General features: G+C 41.6%; 1 protein-coding gene across 4 annotated transcripts in view; it reads left to right on the forward strand.

Moving 5' to 3' along the window:
• CPEB3 (cytoplasmic polyadenylation element binding protein 3) overlaps nt 1-18476 on the forward strand; it is a 204398-nt gene that overhangs the window by 173603 nt on the left and 12319 nt on the right. The gene's annotated exons all lie outside the window — the stretch shown is intronic.

Here is an 18476-nt window from a genome sequence, read left to right on the forward strand (position 1 = left end):
TGCCTGGCCAGTCGAGGCACTCAGATTTGCTGTCATCCAAACAGGAGACAGTAGAGCTGGAGAGCATTGGTGTGCTCAGTTGGGTTTGGGGACAGACGCAGGTTTAAATCTTTAAACCCCAGTTCTGCCACTATTTGGAAGCTTAGGGGACTAGAAGGAGTTAGGAGCTAATCTGAGACCTGATTGATAGAGTAATGGAGCAAGGGGGAAAACATCAAGCCTTAAACACCTCCATATGCAATTGTTCAATGGCTGTTAATGCTTCCAGTCAAGGCTGTTTTGGGGGCATACACTGGACGGGAATAAATAAAGTAGTAAATGTGTTTTCTTACCAGGTGTCAACTCCTCTCTCTGGTTGACTAACTGGTTTTGTGTAGCAGACCTAAGTGTGTTAGGAGGTGAAAGTTTCAATGGGTGATGGATTTTTTTAAAGTCAATAAGATAACATTTTCTTTAAGACATAGATCAAATTACAAAAGCCAGTGCTTAAAATAAACAGTCTATTTGCTACGTCTCTGGGATCCTTAAAAGTAAGTAGTGGTGGTTTGTTTTTTAATTAAAATGAATAATTGTTTTACAAAACTGTGAAACACTCTAAATCAGTGGAAAGTCAGGGGTGATAAAGATTCAACTCCATTCCTACTTTTGAAGCGCCCATAGCACCCCTTTGGTAGCAGTAATTCCCCTTCAGACTGTGAGCTCCGCAAAGCTGGGCATGGTGTCCGTCTCATTCTCTGCTTCCCCACTGCTTGATGTGTAGATACTGTTGTTGTTTAGTCACTCAGTCGTGTCTGACTTTTTGCGACCCGTGGACTGTATCCCACCAGGCTCCTCTGTCCATGGGATTTCCCAGGCAAGAATACTGGAGTGGTTTACCTTTAACTTCTCCAGGTGTAGATACAGTAGGTGCTTGGTAAACCTTTGTTGGATTAACAAATGGTGCTCTGTGGAGGGTTCTGTTAACTTCAGCTGCTAGTGGACTTGCTTGTGCCTCTATGTTTGTGAATCTGGAACCCCAGATTGCATTACATTTAGACTGCTGTTGCAGTCAGTGGTGAATCCCAGGCAATAAACTTAACCTGAAAGCGCTTGTGTTCTCATCTGTATCCAAATAGCTTTCTTTTTGTTCCCCTCTGAAGCCAGGAGGTGTGAGACTGCTCAGGAGGTAGGTCCTAAAGATGATAGAAGAAGATTCCACTTTTCCTTTGCCCCCACCCTAACAACCCCCTGTCTTACTCCTTCGTTAGAAGGAAGTGCATTTACTCCAGGGTTTATGGTATTCTTTGAACTCCTTTAAGAATCTGGAAAGTTCAGGCAGTATTTGTTTTATTGCCTACCTCTGCTCTCACCTCTGCTATACTCATGCCCTCAGCATTGATTCCCGCAAGACTTAGACCTAGGTAAGGAAGAAAGAAGTGATGTTTCTTTTGTTAGCATAATCACAGGCCATGTTATAGAAAAGTGTTTGGCTCATCAAGCTTCTCAGGAACACCATTGACTGTTTCTGCTCTTTGCATTTGGGTTACCTATACCCTCCATACCTTAGGATGGTCCTTGATAAACATTTAGGGTAGCAGCCAGTTGTAATAGAAGGAGTATAGAGTTTGGAGCTAGAACAGATCCTAGTACATTTAAACCTCTGCTGCACCAATCACCAGACTTCTGGTGACCCCAAACAAGTTACTTAATGCCAAGAGCCTTGGGTCCTCATCTGTAACCCCTGGGGAAAGTCTGAAGATTAAATGGGATTTGAAGATTGAACATCCAGAGTCATATGGCAGTTAAAATGTTTACCTGGCACTTGCTGATTTAACAGTATTCATCTTGCTGGAAGTGCACTTACACTGATGTTGTTAATATTAAATGGCTTGAATTTTATCATTGCTCTGCTGAAGATGCAGTGAAAAGTTACACTGGTTAGTGAAAAGAGCCCTGGGCAGAGTCAGATGGTTGGGTCTAGATGTGGTCCTCTTCCCAGCAGGCTGTGTGATTTTGAGCAGGTCACTCAAAGTCTGAGTTTCAGAATAAGGACAATAATAGTAATAGCTTTGTATACCCCACTAGATTGTTGAGAAGCCCAGAAGAGATACTGAAAAAGAAAGCAGTACATAGTGTGACTCACTGGGCAGGTGTATAGTGGGACTGTTGTGATGCCACATGGTGTCAAAAGGGATCTGTTGGTTCCTTCAGTGGCCTGGAATGAGAATCATTTGAGTGGGAAAACTGAGAATTACTGCAACTGATGGATTCCCTTCTCTCCCTGTCTCCCAGCTCCATCTTCATGCTCTTTGTTCGCGCTGACCAAGGTGCAGACCATATTCTTTACTATGAGAGATGGAGGCCAGCTTCTGTCTTGAGTGGGGCTCCTTTTCACTGGTTTTCTGTGAATATTGCACTCCCTTCCCCCAAACATTACTCTTTCTTCTCGTTTTCTTCTTGCTTTGAACATAGCCAGCAATACCTTTGAGCTTCCCTGGTGGCTCAGACAGTAAAGAATCTGCCTGCAGGAGACTCAGGTTAGATCTCTTGGTCAGGAAGATCCCCTGGACAAAGAAATAGCAACCCACTCTAGAATTCTTGCCTGGAGAACTCCATGGACAGAAAGCCTGGTGGGCTGCAGTCCATGGGGTCGCAAACAGTTGGACACACTGAGTAACTAACACTTTCATTTTCAGCAATACCTTATTTTGTTGCCTATGGTACTCTGAGTCTCTGTTAACTGCACCCTTTGCTGTAGAAGCTTTTTTAGGTTGATTTCACTTTTATGTTTATGTGTCTTCTAAAGGTTGATTTGAGCTTTCCAGAGAGTTCCTATTTTATAAATAAGCAACATTAGTATTTCCTTGCCTGAGAATATAAAATATGCCAATATGCAACAGTTATAGAAACCGTCACTCCTGTAACTTCTGACACTCTCATCTCTACTGTCATCTTACTCATCCATGTCACCATCTTTAGGCAAGTTCAGTTCAGTTCAGTCACTCAGTCGTGTCTCACTCTTTGCGACCCCATGAACCGCAGCACGCCAGGCCTCCCTGTCCATCACCAAACCCATGTCCATTGAGTCGGTGATGCCATCCAACCATCTCATCCTTTGTTGTCCCCTTCTCCTCCTGCCCTCAATCTTTCCCAGCATCAGGGTCTTTTCCAGTGAATCTGCTTTTCATACCAGGTGGCCAAAGTATTGGAGTTTCAGCTTCAACATCAGTCCTTCCAGTGGACACCCAAGACTGATCTCCTTTAGGATGGACTGGTTGGATCTCCTCACAGTCCAAGGGACTCTCAAGAGTTTTCTCCAACACCACAGGTCAAAAGCATCAATTCTTCTTTGCTCAGCTTTCTTTATAGTCCAACTCTCACATCCATACCTGACCACTGGAAAAACCATAGCCTTGACTAGACGGACCTTTGTTAACAAAGTAACGTCTCTGCTTTTCAATATGCTGTCTAGGTTGGTCATAACTTTTCTTCCAAGGAGTAAGCGTCTTTTAATTTCATGGCTGCAGTCACCATCTGCAGTGATTTTAGAGCCCCCAAAAATAAAGTCTGTCACTGTTTCCACTGTTTCCCCATCTATTTGCCATGAAGTGATGGGACCAGATGCCATACTCTTCGTTTTCTGAATGTTGAGCTTTAAGCCAACTTTTTACCCTCCTCTTTCACTTTCAACAAGAGGCTCTTTAGTTCCTCTTCACTTTCTGCCATAAGGGTGGTGTCATCTGAATTTCTGAGGTTACTGGTATTTCTCCCAGCAATCTTGATTCCAGCTTGTGATTCATCCAGCCCAGCATTTCTCATATAATGTACTCTGCATAGAAGTTAAATAAGCAGGGTGACAATATACAGCCTTGACGGACTCCTTTTCCTATTTGGAACCAGTCTGTTGTTCCATGTCCAGTTCTAACTGTTGCTTCCTGACCTGCATACAGATTTCTCAAGAGGCAGGTCAGGTGGTCTTGTATTCCCATCTCTTGAAGAATTTTCCACAGTTTATTGTGATCCACACAGTCAAAGGCTTTGGCATAGTCAATAAAGCAGAAATAGATGTTTTTCTGAAACTCTCTTGCTTTTTCGATGATCCAGCGGATGTTGGCAGTTTGATCTCTGGTTCCTCTTCCTTTTCTAAAACCAGCGTGAACATCTGGAAGTTCATGGTTCACGTATTGCTGAAGCCTGGGTTGGAGAATTTTGAGCATCACTTTACTAGCGTGTGAGATGAGTGCAATTATGCAGTAGTTTGAGCATTCTTTGGCATTGCCTTTCTTTGGGATTGGAATGAAAACTGACCTTTTCCAGTCCTGTGGTCACTGCTGAGTTTTCCAAATTTGCTGACATATTGAGTGCAGCACTTTCACAGCATCATCTTTCAGGATTTGAAATAGCACAACTGGAATTCTATCACCTCCACTAGCTTTCTTTGTAGTGATGCTTCCTAAGGCCAACGTGACTTTACATCAGGATGTCTGGCTCTAGGTGAGTGTGAGTGATCGCACCATTGTGATTTTCTGGGTTGTGAAGATCTTTTTTGTACAGGTCTTCTGTGTATTCTTGCCACCTCTTCTTAATATCTTCTGCTTCTGTTAGGTCCCTACCATTTCTGTCCTTTATTGAGCCCTTCTTTGCATGAAATGTTCCCTTAGTGTTTCTAATTTTCTTGAAGAGATCTCTAGTCTTTCCCATCCTATTGTCTTCCTCTATTTCTTTGAATTGATCGCTGAGGAAGGCTTTCTCATCTGCTTGCTATTCTTTGGAACTCTGCATTCAGATGCTTATATCTTTCCTTTTCTCCTTTGCTTTTGGCTTCTCTTCTTTTCACAGCTATTTGTAAGGCCTCCTCACACAGCCATTTTGCTTTTTTGCATTTCTTTTCTTGGGGATGGTCTTGATTCCTGTCTCCTGTACAATGTCATGAACCTCCATCCATAGTTCATCAGGCACTCTGTCTATCAGATCTAGTCCCTTAAATCTGTTTCTCACTTCCATTGTATAGTCATAAGGGATTTGATTTAGGTCATACCTGAATGGTCTAGTGGTTTCCCCCACTTTCTTCAATTTAAGTCTGAATTTGGCAATAAGGAGTTCATGATCTGAGCCACAGTCAGCTCCTGGTCTTGTTTTTGCTGACTGTATAGAGCTTCTCCATCTTTGGCTGCAAGGGATATAATCAGTCTGATTTCGGTGTTGACCATCTGGTGAAGTCCATGTGTAGAGTCTTCGCTTGTGTTGTTGGAAGCGGGTGTTTGCTATGACCAGTGCATTCTCTTGGCAGAACTCTGTTAACCTTTGTCCTTTTTCGTTCTGTACTCCAAGGCCAAATTTGCCTGTTACCCCAGGTGTTTCTTGACTTCCTACTTTTGCATTCCAGTCCCCTATAATGAAAAGGACATCCTTTTGGGGTGTTCGTTCTAAAAGGTCTTGTAGGTCTTCATAGAACCATTCAACTTCAGCTTCTTCAGCATTACTGGTTGGGGCATAGACTTGGACTACCATGATATTGAATGGTTTGCCTTGGAAATGAACAGAGATCATTCTGTCGTTTTTGAGATTGCATCCAAGTACTGCATTTTGTACTCTTTTGTTGACCATGATGGCTACTCCATTTCTTCTAAGGGATTTCTACCCACAGTAGTAGATATAATGGTCATCTGAGTTAAATTCACCAATTCCAATCCATCTTAGTTTGCTGATTCCTAAAACGTCGATGTTCACTCTTGCCAATCTCTTGTTTGACCGCTTCCAAGTTACCTTGATTCATGGACCTGACATTCCAGGTTCCATTGCAATATTGCTCTTTACAGCATCAGACCTTGCTTCTATCACCAGTCACATCCACAACTGGGTGTTGTTTTTGCTTTGGCTCCATCCCTTCATTCTTTCTGGAGTTATTTCTCCACTGATCTCCAGTAGCATATGGAGCACCTGCCGACCTGGGGAGTTCATCTTTCAGTATCTTATCTTTTTGCCTTTTCATACTGTTCATGGGGTTCTCAAGGCAAGAATACTGAAGTGGTTTGCCATTCCCTTCTCCAGTGGACCACATTCTATCAGACCTGTCCACCATGACCCGTCCATCTTGGGTGGCCCCACACAGCATGGATTAGTTTCATTGAGTTAGACAAGACTGTGGTCCGTGTGATCAGATTGGCTAGTTGTCTGTGACTGTGGTTTCAGTCTGTCTTCCCTCTGATGCACTCTCTCAGTGCCTACTGTCTAACTTGGGTTTCTCTTACCTTGGATGTGGGGTATCTCTTCACCTTTTAGGCAAAAGGTGGTTTTTTTAATTTTTAAGGTAAGACTTTTAAATTTAAAAGGTAAGACTTTATACCCTTTTGAAGTATAATTCATATACCATACAAATCCAGCACCACAGTTCGAAGGGATCATTAGAGGCAGGGAATCCTACTTATTAACCTGTGCTCTTCAAAGTCACAGTAACAAGGTAGGCTGGGCTGTTGCAAATTTCTGCCCCCTGCTATGTATTAATTAAGGTCCCCCAAGAATATGTCACCTGTTGTAGTGGGCTGATAAATCTACACATCAGCAAGCTTTATGCCACATTTGCACAGCAGTGAGAAGACTCCAGAGGTGGAAGAAACTCTAAATGGTGGTTCTTTACAGCAGGGTTCCCCACCATCCAGGCCATGGACCAGTACCTCCTGTCATATCAGCAGTGGCATTAAATTAGAAACAAAGTGCACAATAAATGTAATGTATTTGAATCATCCGAAAAGTATCTCCCTCACCTCAGTCCATGGAACAATTAACTTCTACAAAACGGGTCCCTGATGCCAAAAGAGATGGCGACCACTGTCTTACAGATCAGGACTGCTGCCATGATCTTGACTCTGCCACTGTGCCCAGAGGTCTGAATGGGAGTACTTTGCACATGGGTGACACTCAGTAAGCGTGTAGAATAAATTAGGATGATATGTGAGGGAGCAGGGACTGGGAGTAACCCTGGAAGGCTGTCAGTGATACTGGCGTGAGTCACTGGCATCTCTCACCTGGACATCTACAATTGGTTCCTCATTGGTCTCCCCAGTTCAACTTTAGCCCATCTCCAATTCATTCTTTGCATTAAAAACTAAAGCACTTTGGGCTTCCCTGGTGGCTCAGTGGTAAAGAATCTGCCAGCCAGTGCAGGAGATGTGGGTTTGATCCCTGGTCTGGGAAGATCCCACATGCTGCAGAGCAACTAAGCCCATGATCCACAACTACTGCGCTTGTGCTCCAGAGCCCGGCAACTGCAGGCACTGAGCCTGCACGCCGCGGCTCCTGAAGCCTGCTCACCCTAGAGCCCATGCTCTGTGACGAGAGAGGCCACTGCAGTGAGAAGCCCGTGCCCTACTAGACAGTAGCCCTGCTCAGCACAACTAGAGAAAAGTCCATGTGGCAACAAAGACCCAGCACGGCCAGAAATAAACAAAAAATGAAAAAAAAAAAAAAATCTAAAGCAGTCTTTAAAGAATCATGATTTAAATCACATCTTTCCCTCCCTTAAACCTTTTGATTATGTTCTACTGCCCTTAGGTTCGAGGTCAAAGTCAATTAACACTGCCTACATGACCTTCCGTGTACTACATACTGCCTCTGCTTCAGCTCCCGTTTCCTCATCTGGGTCTTTTTCTCGTGTTTTACAGGGTGATTATGGATAGTTACCTCTTCCTGCCTAAAACCCACTTTTCCTTATTTGTGACAATTTTAGGAATCCTTTCTTCAGTGGTGTTTACAGCTTTCCCATAGATCATTGTCATAATCCCATCTGTTATTCCTTTGTGGCATTCAGTACCTCTATAATGAAGCAATCCTAAAGGAAATCAAATCTGAATATTCACTGGAAGGACTGATGCTGAAGTGAAGCTCCAATATGTCAGCCATCTGATGTGAAGAGCCAACTCATTGGAAAAAAAAAAAACCCTGATGCTGGGAAAGATTGAAAGCAAAAGAAGAATGGGATGGCAGAGGATACGATGATAAGATAGCATCACTGACTCAATGGACATGAATTTGAGTAAACTCTGGGAGACAGTAGAGGACAGAGGAGCCTGGCTAGCTACAGTCTATGGGGTTGCAAAGAGTCAGACACGACTTAACAACTGAACAACAAAAAGGAAGCAATGCTTTGTTTAATGTCCATCTATGCGTGGCAAACCACTGCAGTATTCTTGCCTGGAGAATCCCATGGACGGAGGAGCTTGGTGGGCTACAGTCCACAGGTCGCAAAGGGTCAGACACGACTGAGCAACTTCACTCAGTCGCTTCCAGACCGTACAATCAGTGAGGGCAATGATTGTGTCTCTTGTATTAACTCCTGGATACTCAATAAGTGACACACAGTGGACCCACATTAATTAATTATATTTGAATGAATGAATGCTGATGACTTGAGAGCTTCCTTCGGCCTGTCCAGCTGTCCACCAGAGGGCACTCTGCACAGCTTTCTTTTTTTACTTAGTTAAGTGCATTCACTTGAATTAATAAAGATGTTTAGGTTTTGCTGTTTGCATATCAAAAAGTATTCTTTAACACTTATAGTCCATTAAAGCTGGACTTTAACTTGGGCATGACCTCATCTAACCGGTTTATTTACAGCAGAAGAGAGCCTAGGAGAGGCTTGGAGACAGACTCTCAAGACACCTGTCATTAATTGACATGAGAGCTGCCTCTGTTCATGGAACTCCCTTCCCAAACCTTGCTGTTCATCTAGGGTCTACTGTTTCTTTAACCCCACTTCTTTCTTTTCACACAAACCAGGGTAGGAACTCCTGAATTGTATTACAGGTGCTTTAGTTTTATATGTGTTTCCATAGTTCATGTAACTTTTCAGCTGAACATACACTGCACAGAGCCGGACACATCTGGAGTCTGCTCTCAGGGTTTGCCAGTATGTCTATAAGTTATTTTGAACACTAACAAAAGGAGTTTGAAATTTTGTGTTGCAGTTGTCCTGCTTTTATTTTTTGTGTTGTCTTCATGTAAACCTTTTTTCAAGTCAGTATGAGCCAATGCAGTTCCACTGGACTGTAACATTTAGTGAAACTGGCATTTTCACTGTCATAATGACCCTTGTTATTGATCATTATTATAAATGAGACAAATGCAATTCATACTTCAGTTTTTACTTCAAAGGAGATGTTAATAATAGCTTGAAAAAAGTCCTTTAAGGCTTATATTTATGCATACTTTATGGCTAAATGTTTACCAGTTATCAGCCAATTGGTTATCTGTCCCTATAGCAACAATATCAAGGTAGTATGATACCCAGCACAGGGTTCTCAGCCTTTCTTCGCCTTGGCATACACTCTTATGGGTAACAGAGGCTCCCTAAAGCTAATGGGGGGTATTTATGTATCTAAGGGGGAAGGTACACCTCACACCCACTCGTGTTCTCACCACCCACAGAACCACGCTATAGTGAAAAAGTGTCCCGGCTTGGAAATTGGGAGATCTGTTTATACTCCTGTCTCTTCTCCCAGTCACAGTGTGACCTTGGGCATGGTACTTAACATTTGAGAGGCTTTATTTTAATGATTTTACTGTCCCAGGATAGTAAGAACATCTAGCCTAAAATCTTCGGTTTATTACACAGATAAACAGTGAAGGTGAAGAAGTGCTCTGGAAAGTTACGAGGCTGTACAGATGTTGATTTATATTGTTGCTGAACCTGGCCTGTTTGAACAGAGCTTTTATCTCCTAAGCATATGTCCAAGGCTAACAGTTAATTCTTTTTTTCCTTTAAAGTTCCTGCTCAGTTCCACTAAGAATCTTTAATATAAGGATAATGAAATAGTTGAAGTTGACACTAAAAAAAAAAAAATTTAACAAAAGTGACAATCTACAGACAGACTGGTTAGATGTTAGTCAAGACAAGCATGTAGACACTCAAGTTTCATTTAAAGATGTAAATACCTGGATGCATTTTCTATTTAAAGGATTGAAGGTTTTTCCTCTTTTTAGTCTAGAAAGAGGTATTTCTATCAGCATCTTTTCTCTGGTAATACAAAGATTTTGAGCCTGAAATTGTGTAATGTTAGGATTAAATTTTCCTTACGTTCTTTTGAACAGTGTTTCTGTGAAAAACTAGGACAGTTTAAAGTGTTTAAGTACAACAAGGGCAAAAGAGGGCACCTGTAGCCATTCTGTCTGTTTTAATGGTATTTTTAGAAGTGATGCCAAATGAGCACTTAAGATTTGAAAGCTCTGCTAAATCCAGTTTTCTTTGTAACTCAAGTCTAGGTCACTTACATATGAAAGATTCTGCAGTGTGAAAAATGAGACCGTTAGAAAATGGGCAGTCTTTTTACATGGCCATTTTTCTGCCCTTTGTCTATTCTCCATGGTCCTGAGAAATTTGTAAGGATAGAATCATTTGAGTCTCCCTTAATCTAACAAAAACATATGATTTGATTTATGTGAACTATTTCTTTATAAAAATCTCAGGGATTCCACCTCAGCTGTTGTTTAGTACCACTTGATCACGTTGTTGCCTCAGAATTTCAAAGCCAAAATATTTATAACTTAAAATACATCATGCAGTTGACATTGAGTATCATTTACCAACTCGATCTGTAGAGCCTTTTTACTAGTAGAAAGGATACTAGACTAGAATCAGCTAATCTGAAGTTTAGTCTTAACTATACTTACTTACTGTATACCTTGAAGGAAGGACGTGCGTGTATGTGTGTTAAAGTGGTTTTGAAGGCTGTAAAGCACTCTGTCAATATACAGTCACACTGATAACACATTAATTTACATGAAATCATAAATGACTAGTATTTGAGCTCTTCTGGAAGATCATTAGACATCTGGTTGGAATTTCACATGATAAAAAGAGTTAAATATTTCAGGCAAGGTAAGGGTAAAGTTGGTTAGTTATTTGAGTTTTTGAAAGAGGAGGAGGAATTCTCACTAGGAAGGTCTTCCCTGCCCAGGAATCTATCCCTAAAATTAGTTCTTAAAATCATCATTTTGTACATTGTTCATAAAACATGAATCCATTGTATTTTTAATATTTATTTTACCAAAAGAAATCCTTTTCTGAGTCAAATGGGTTTGGAAATGCTTTCTTAAAGGATGTTAACTAGGCCGGTTTTCTCTGGGACTTCTTGGAGTCTTTTATATACTAATCTTCATAGTGAACACACCCAAGAAGGAAACAATATGCAGTTTTTCACAAATGTTTTGATCATACAACTCTTCTAAAATGTATCATCTTTTGGGAATAACGTTCTAGGGAACCCAGTTGAGTAATTACAGTATTTTCAGCTTCTTTTCTTTCATGCTCAAATTCAAAAGTTTAATAAACAGTTGATTGTTTTTCCTTGGCTCTTTTTCCAAGTTTGTTCCTCACACATATAGCTTCTTTCCTTGTTTTCTTATTGTGGTGACAGAACACATGAGATCTGCCCTCTTAACAAATCTCTACACGTGTGGCACAGTACTGTTAACTGTAAGCCCAGTATTTTACTGAACAGATCCCTAGAGCATTTTCATTTTGTATAACTGAAACTTTATATGCTTTGAACTGCAACTCCCCAGTTCCCCTTGCCCCCAGTCTCTGGCAGCCACCTTTCCACTTTCTGCTTTCTGTGAGTTTGACTACTTAGGTAACTCATATAAATGAGTATTTGGAATCATTCAGTATTTGTTCTTTTGTGACTGGCTTATTTCACTTAGCATGTTGGCCTTCAAGTTCACCATGTTGTCATATGTGAAAGGAGTTCCTTCCTTGTTAATTCTGAATAATATACCAGTTTATGTATATACTACATTTTCTTTGTCCATTCGTCTGTAAGTAGACATTTCAGTTGCTCCCACACTTTGGCTGTTGTTATTAATGCCGCAGTGAATATAATATGCAAATATCTCTTCACGATCCTGTTTTCAGTTCTCTTAACTACCCAGAAATGGGATTGCTGGATGGATATCTTTGATCTACAAACGTTGGGGTTGGGCAGGCAAACAGCAGCTGCATATTCAAGGATGCTGGGGAGGGCACTGACAGTGTGATCAATATTCCCTTTAGTATTTCTAGTTTTTCATCTTTTGATTATTTGAGATTATCTATTGTATCTTTCTTATATGTAGTCCCTATACAAAAAGGGAAAATAGTTTTGAAATCAGTATCCCATGAGAGTTGGACCACAGAGAAGGCTGAGTGCCAAAAAATTGATGCTTTCAAACCGTGGTGCTGGAGAAGACTCTTGAGAGTCCTTTGGATAAGCAAGGAGATCAAACAAGTCAATACTAAAGGAAATCAACCCTGAATATTCATTAGAAGGACTACTGCTGAAGCTGAGGCTCCAGTGCTTTGGCCACCTGACACGAAGAGCCAACTCACTGGAAAAGACCCTGATGCTGGGGAAGATTGAGAGCAGGAGGAAAAAGGGTTGACAGAGGATGAGATGGTTGGATGGCATCACCAATTCAATGGACTTGAGTTTGCGCAAACTCCAGGAGGTAGTGAAGGACAGGAAGCCTGGCATGCTGCAGTCCATGGGGTCACAAAGAGTCGGACACAGCTGAGTGACTTAACAGCAACAATACCGTTGGGAAATAATGTTCTTTGCCTCTATTTTAGTTTAGTGGAGAGGACCTGGGAATCTGACTTTGTTAGCTAATCTGGAGCTTTCTGATACTTTTATTTAAGGAACATTGTGATAGTTAAGCCACAGCACAGGAATATTTGCTTTCAGTAGCTTATTTTCCAAATAGCCAATTTTTTATTTAATCAGATGTTATCCACTGCACCTTTCTTTGCAAGCACTTCAAGTTCTTCACATATTTAATCATTTTTTCTCTCTTCACCTAAAAACACATTGGGCCTAATTTTAGCTAAAGACTGTCAAAGGCTTTGTATTTTTAGCCTTCATGAAGATTAATCTGACCCAGTAACCACACTAACACAGTGCTGATAATACTACGCCTTGTCCCTGGCCACAGCTGGGATAGGTGAGATGACTCAACACCAAAGAAGTGAAGGCTCTGACAACCTGTTCCCAAACTATGTCAGCTTCTAACCATAGTCTGGAACTCCCACAACCCAGCCTTTAATTTTCTGCTGTTACTGGTTCTTGCCTTGATCTGGCTTTAAAGTCTCCCAGCAGTAGCTGTAGCTATGTTTGATTTGACCCTTTGAAAGGAAGCAATACCCAGGAGTGAGTTCAAACATTGTCTGAAATAATACCACATGGGCTTATTTTGAAGCACTGGGAGTCTCAGAACCTTTGACTAGAAAGTTTTTTAAATAGAGTTTGGGTCATCTAAAGAAAGAGAGAGAAATAATTCCTCTTCTCTGAACTGCGTGGGACATTTTTGTCTTGTCTCTCCTTCTGTGGTCTCAACCCCTCATCTCTTCTGTCCTTCACACTCTTTTTGTGTCTTCTACCATGGAATTGTGATCATTTTTAATATAACTGTTTAGAGTGATTAAATGTTCTTCTTTCCTTCCCATATTTGAGTATAGAGGTTGTTTATGAGATTATTAATGGAAAAAAGACAGCCACCATTTTTTAAAGTATTTACCTCACTAAGACATTCAAGTTGTTTGACCCCATAAGACAGGGGTATCAGTCAGTCAGCAGTTTCTTGATGAGTGCTTCTTCTTATTTGGAAGAGCTGACCCAAACCTCTAATATAGTAGGGGAAACTGATGCCTGCAAGGTTATGATATAGCCAGTTAATGGATAGAGCCAGAGGGCTCTGCACTTCTACATCCTGTAGGGTTGAGGGGGTGGTGATGCCATGGCAGTCATGCATTTCACAGATCTTTAATGATTTTCTTACCCTTTGTTCACCATACTGGGAGATTTATATTGGGCTGATTTATATTCTCGCCTCCAGCCCCACTCCCAAGCAGCATGGAAGGAAACCAGAGTAGAGAGTGAATCTATGGATTGTGTAGGATTTTGTCAGCTGGACCTTCTTTGTTTCATGGAAAAAGTTACCTTAAGGCCAAACAGAACGCTCACAGATCTCTGTGTGCTCTGTAGACATACACAGCATAGGTGTCAGCATTCGCACACGTAAGTATGCCTAGTGGTGGGACGCATACAAAGATATTTTAAAACCTTTCGTCCCCTAGCACTTAAAAATATGAAAAATGGTCAGTCCCATCCTTTGAAAAGGGAAAGAGAAGATAAAATCTAACCCATTTCCGCTATGTTTTCCTTCAGTTCAGTTCAGTTGCTCAGTTGTGTCTGACTCTTCGCGACCCCATGAATTGCAGCACGCCAGGATTTTGGAGCCCCCCAAAATAAAGTCTGACACTGTTTCCACTGTTTCCCCATCTATTTGCCATGAAGTGATGGGACCAGATGCCATGATCTTCATTTTCTGAATGTTGAGCTTTAAGCCAACTTTTTCACTCTCCTCTTTCACTTTCAACAAGAGGCGTTTTAGTTCCTCTTCACTTTCTGCCATAAGGGTGGTGTCATCTGCATATCTGAGGTTATTGATATTTCTCCCAACAATCTTGATTCCAGCTTGTGCTTCTTCCAGCCCAGCATTTCTCACGATGTACTCTGCATAGAAGTTAAATAAGCAGAGTGACAATATACAGCCTTGACGTATATTGCTATTTGGAACCAGTCTGTTGTTCCATGTCCAGTTCTAACTGTTGCTTCCTGACCTGCATACAGGTTTCTCAAGAGGCAGGTCAGGTGGTCTGGTATTCCCATCTCATTTTCCTTAATCTACCCCATATTTCTACTGAAATTACTAACTGTGAATCTGCTCTATCTGGAAGGTTGTGGGTAAGTTTGTTGCTAAGGAAAAGCTATTTTCATGTTGCTGCTTTAATTTCCTAGGCATCTGTCGTCTACTTTCAGAACAGCAGGATTCCAGTTCATAGTCAGTTAAAAAACTAAAAATTTATCTTTAAACATTCTCAGTATTGCCTGCCAGTGGAGGAGTTTCTTTAGCAACTCTTAAGACACTGTGTGTAGTGGGGAGGATGGTAATGAGGTTATTGTGGATTTTAGACCTGGAAAGATGTATTCTGTGGCACATGCCAAGAAGATTAGGAGCACATTATGTTTAAAGCATTGGTTGTTGCTATTGTTACGTCACTAAGTGGTATCTGACTCCTTTGTGACCCCATGGACTATATCCTGCCAGACTTCTCTGTATACCAAATAAAATGGTCTTTCCAGGAAGCATGGTGCTCCAGATGATAAGAAATGGCCTACCTGACTTCTGGGCAGGCCTTCCAAGACAGTTATCCCGATTAAATTATACCTTATTCCTCTTCACTTGGCCTCTCTCTCCAGTTTGTCCACTCTGACTCCATTATCTGAAATCACTGCTGCTCCTTCTCTACTAGACACCTGAAAACAAGCCTTACCTTCCTTGGGATGGCTGAGTATCTGACAGACTTAATTTGTTTTTTCCCGTCACCAAAGGGCAGATTGCAGCAGGGTCCATCCTGTAACTGTTCTTAACATAACCTTTAACACATAATTCAAGCTGAGCCTGACCTTGGCTAATGCCTTCTTTCTCATTTCTGCAGCCTTTCAGGTCCAAGGAGAGAGAACTCTGGACCTGTTACTAGTTTATGGTCTCCCTGGGTATCACCTCTTTGCTACCAAGAGCTATTAGTCATTGCTTTATTTACTTTGGGAGGTCATTTTGTTGACTGATATCAAGACTACAGACTGAAATATTTTCCCTAGTTTGTTAGAAGCACAGCAGCATTAGCATTGAGATCAGTTTATTATTAAAGTATGGCTTCCTCCCATCTATATCACCCTGCATATATTATTCCCCTTGTCCATCTTCCTATAGCCATTTATCCAGCATCCCACATCAGTGTTCCTTGTCCTTAATAGTTACCCCTCATCAATAAGTTGCACATGTTCTTCAGCATCCTTGGGCATGCTCATCTCCATTAGGTGTGTGTATGAACTCGAGCATTTCTCTCTGCTGGAAGTTTTCATTTCCTGGTCCTATAAACCTTTTTGAACAATAAGATCAGCTTGGTGATTTGATTGGCTCTGTGTCAGGCTCTAGTATTTGAACTTTAATGGTAGTGTAGATCAGTAATATGATTCCAATATGATTCCAGCAGGTGGGTGTCTCCAAAATGCCATAGCTTAATGATACCTTAATGGTGATTTAGGTGGTTAACAGAGAAACCTGTTTTTATCTTACTTAAAGTTTAATTTAAATTTTATTTTATTTTGGAGGATAGTTGATTTACAGTGTTGGAGAAGGAAATGGCAAATCCACTACAGTATTCTTGCCTGGAAAATCCCATGGACAGAGGAGGCTGGCAGGCTACAGTCCATGACGTTGCACAGAGTCAGACATGACTGAGCATGCACACACACGCACACACATTGCTGATGTACAGTGCTGAGTTAGTTTCAGGTGTACAGCAAAGTGATTCAGTTATATATACATCTGTTCTTTTTCTGTTTTTCTTTTAATAGTTATGTATTGTGTATTGGCGAAAAATAGAATTTAGATAGTCAAGTAAAACATCAAGTAATAGTACAGACGGTGTTTGGATACGGCAAACACTGCAGATGGTTGGGAATGCCTTTAAGAAGCTCTCAAATAGACCATAAACTGTTTTGAGGGAGAACTATGTCTTATTCTCCATTATATTTCAGTGTTTAATACGGTGGCATACAAGGAATAGGTGGTGACTTAGTCGCTAAGTTGTGTCCAATTCTTACGACCTCATGGACTGTAGTCCACCAGGCTCCTCTGTCCACAGGATTTCCCAGGCAAGAATACTAGAGTGGGTTGCCATTTCCTTCTCCAGGGGATCTTGACCCAGGGATTGAATCTGGGTCTCCTGCACTTGCAGGCAGATTCTGTACCAACTGAGCTACCAGGGAAGCCAAAATAGCCTAGGTGCTCCATAAATATTCATCAAATAAATTAATCCATTTGGGTGAAAATAATTACTCTTCTTTAACTTAAGGACCACCTAACTACCAATGTCCTTCATGCAGCTACTTCTCTTTGTTGATACATATTGTCGGAGATACCATGTGACTGGTACCCTTTGAGAGGTTATGGTGGTCCAAAAGTCACATCCTTTACTTTTCAGCTTTATTCAGAGTCTTATTTAATGTACTAGTCTCAGAGAATATGATTATCTAGCTTTTAATCCAGTTTAAAAATTATTTGAAGTTGCAAAATTGTAAAGGGTCTTTGAAAGGTATTATTAACAGTGGTAGCAGGCAGACACATTTTGAAGGAGGTGACAGAAACACTGTCCACTGCATTGTCTTACCTGCAAGACACCTTTTACCGTACTGTAAAGGACGTTGGTAGTACCCTTTGCTTGAGAGGGGAAAGAATAGATAGTACATTTTAGGAAGATTTCTGGAAAAAAATATCAAAATTCAAGATGTCTAGCACCGTAAAGGAAAAATGTCTGCTTCATGGAAAAGTAACTTATGAGAAATCTGTTATTCCTTAAAGAAGTTGATTAAATAAGGCATCAGTATGTGCCTGTGCCTGGTGCCTCTGGACTGATAGGGCTTTCTGACACATCTTTGAGTATTGTGTTTACTGGATCCCTCAAACCCCCATGTGGTGAAGAATACTGGTGCCAAGCTCAGCTGGAAGCCTGAATACACAGAAAGGTGCAGTTCAGTTCAGTTGCTCAGTCGTGTCTGACTCTTTGCGACCCCATGGACTGCAGCACACCAGGCTTCCCTGTCCATCACCAACTCTAGGAGTTGATCCCATGGATCGCAGCCTTGTCTAACTCAATGAAACTACGAGCCATGCTGTGTAGGGCCACCCAAGATGGACAAGTCATGGTGGAGAGCTCTGACAAAATGTGGTCCACTGGAGAAGGGAATGGCAAACCACTTCAGTATTCTTACCTCGAGAGCCCCGTGAACAGTATGAAAAGGCAGAAAGATAGGACACTGAAAGATGAACTCCCCAGGTCAGCAGGTGCCCAATAATGCTACGGAAGGTGCAGTTTATTCATAACTGCATTTTCAAGTATCAGCACGAATGTATTACTTGACCTAATGTTTGTTTAGTGTTCTTCAGTTTACAGTAGGTGTTTGTATCCATCATTCCACTAGATCCTAATATCCCCCTGCTGTTGAAATCCCTCCAAATGAAGCACTGCTGCTGCTGCTGCTGCTAAGTCGCTTCAGTCGTGTCCGACTCTGTGTGACCCCACAGACGGCAGCCCACCAGGCTCCCCTGTCCCTGGGATTCTCCAGGCAAGAACACTGGAGTGGGTTGCCATTTCCTTCTCCAATGCATGAAAATGAAAAGTGAAAGTGAAGTCGCTCAGTCGTGTCCAACTCCTAGCGACCCCATGGACTGCAGCCCACCAGGCTCCTCCATCCATGGGATTTTCCAGGCAGGAGTGCTGGAGTGGGGTGCCATCGCCCTCTCCCAAATGAAGCACTAATGCAGTCTTTTTGTAACTGTGCGATAGTCCATGGAGTAGATGTGCCACATTGTATTTAACCATTTCCCTATGAAATGGAGAG

The sequence above is a fragment of the Bos mutus genome, chromosome 26 (assembly GCF_027580195.1).
Source record: "Bos mutus isolate GX-2022 chromosome 26, NWIPB_WYAK_1.1, whole genome shotgun sequence".
Lineage (NCBI taxonomy): Eukaryota > Metazoa > Chordata > Mammalia > Artiodactyla > Bovidae > Bos > Bos mutus.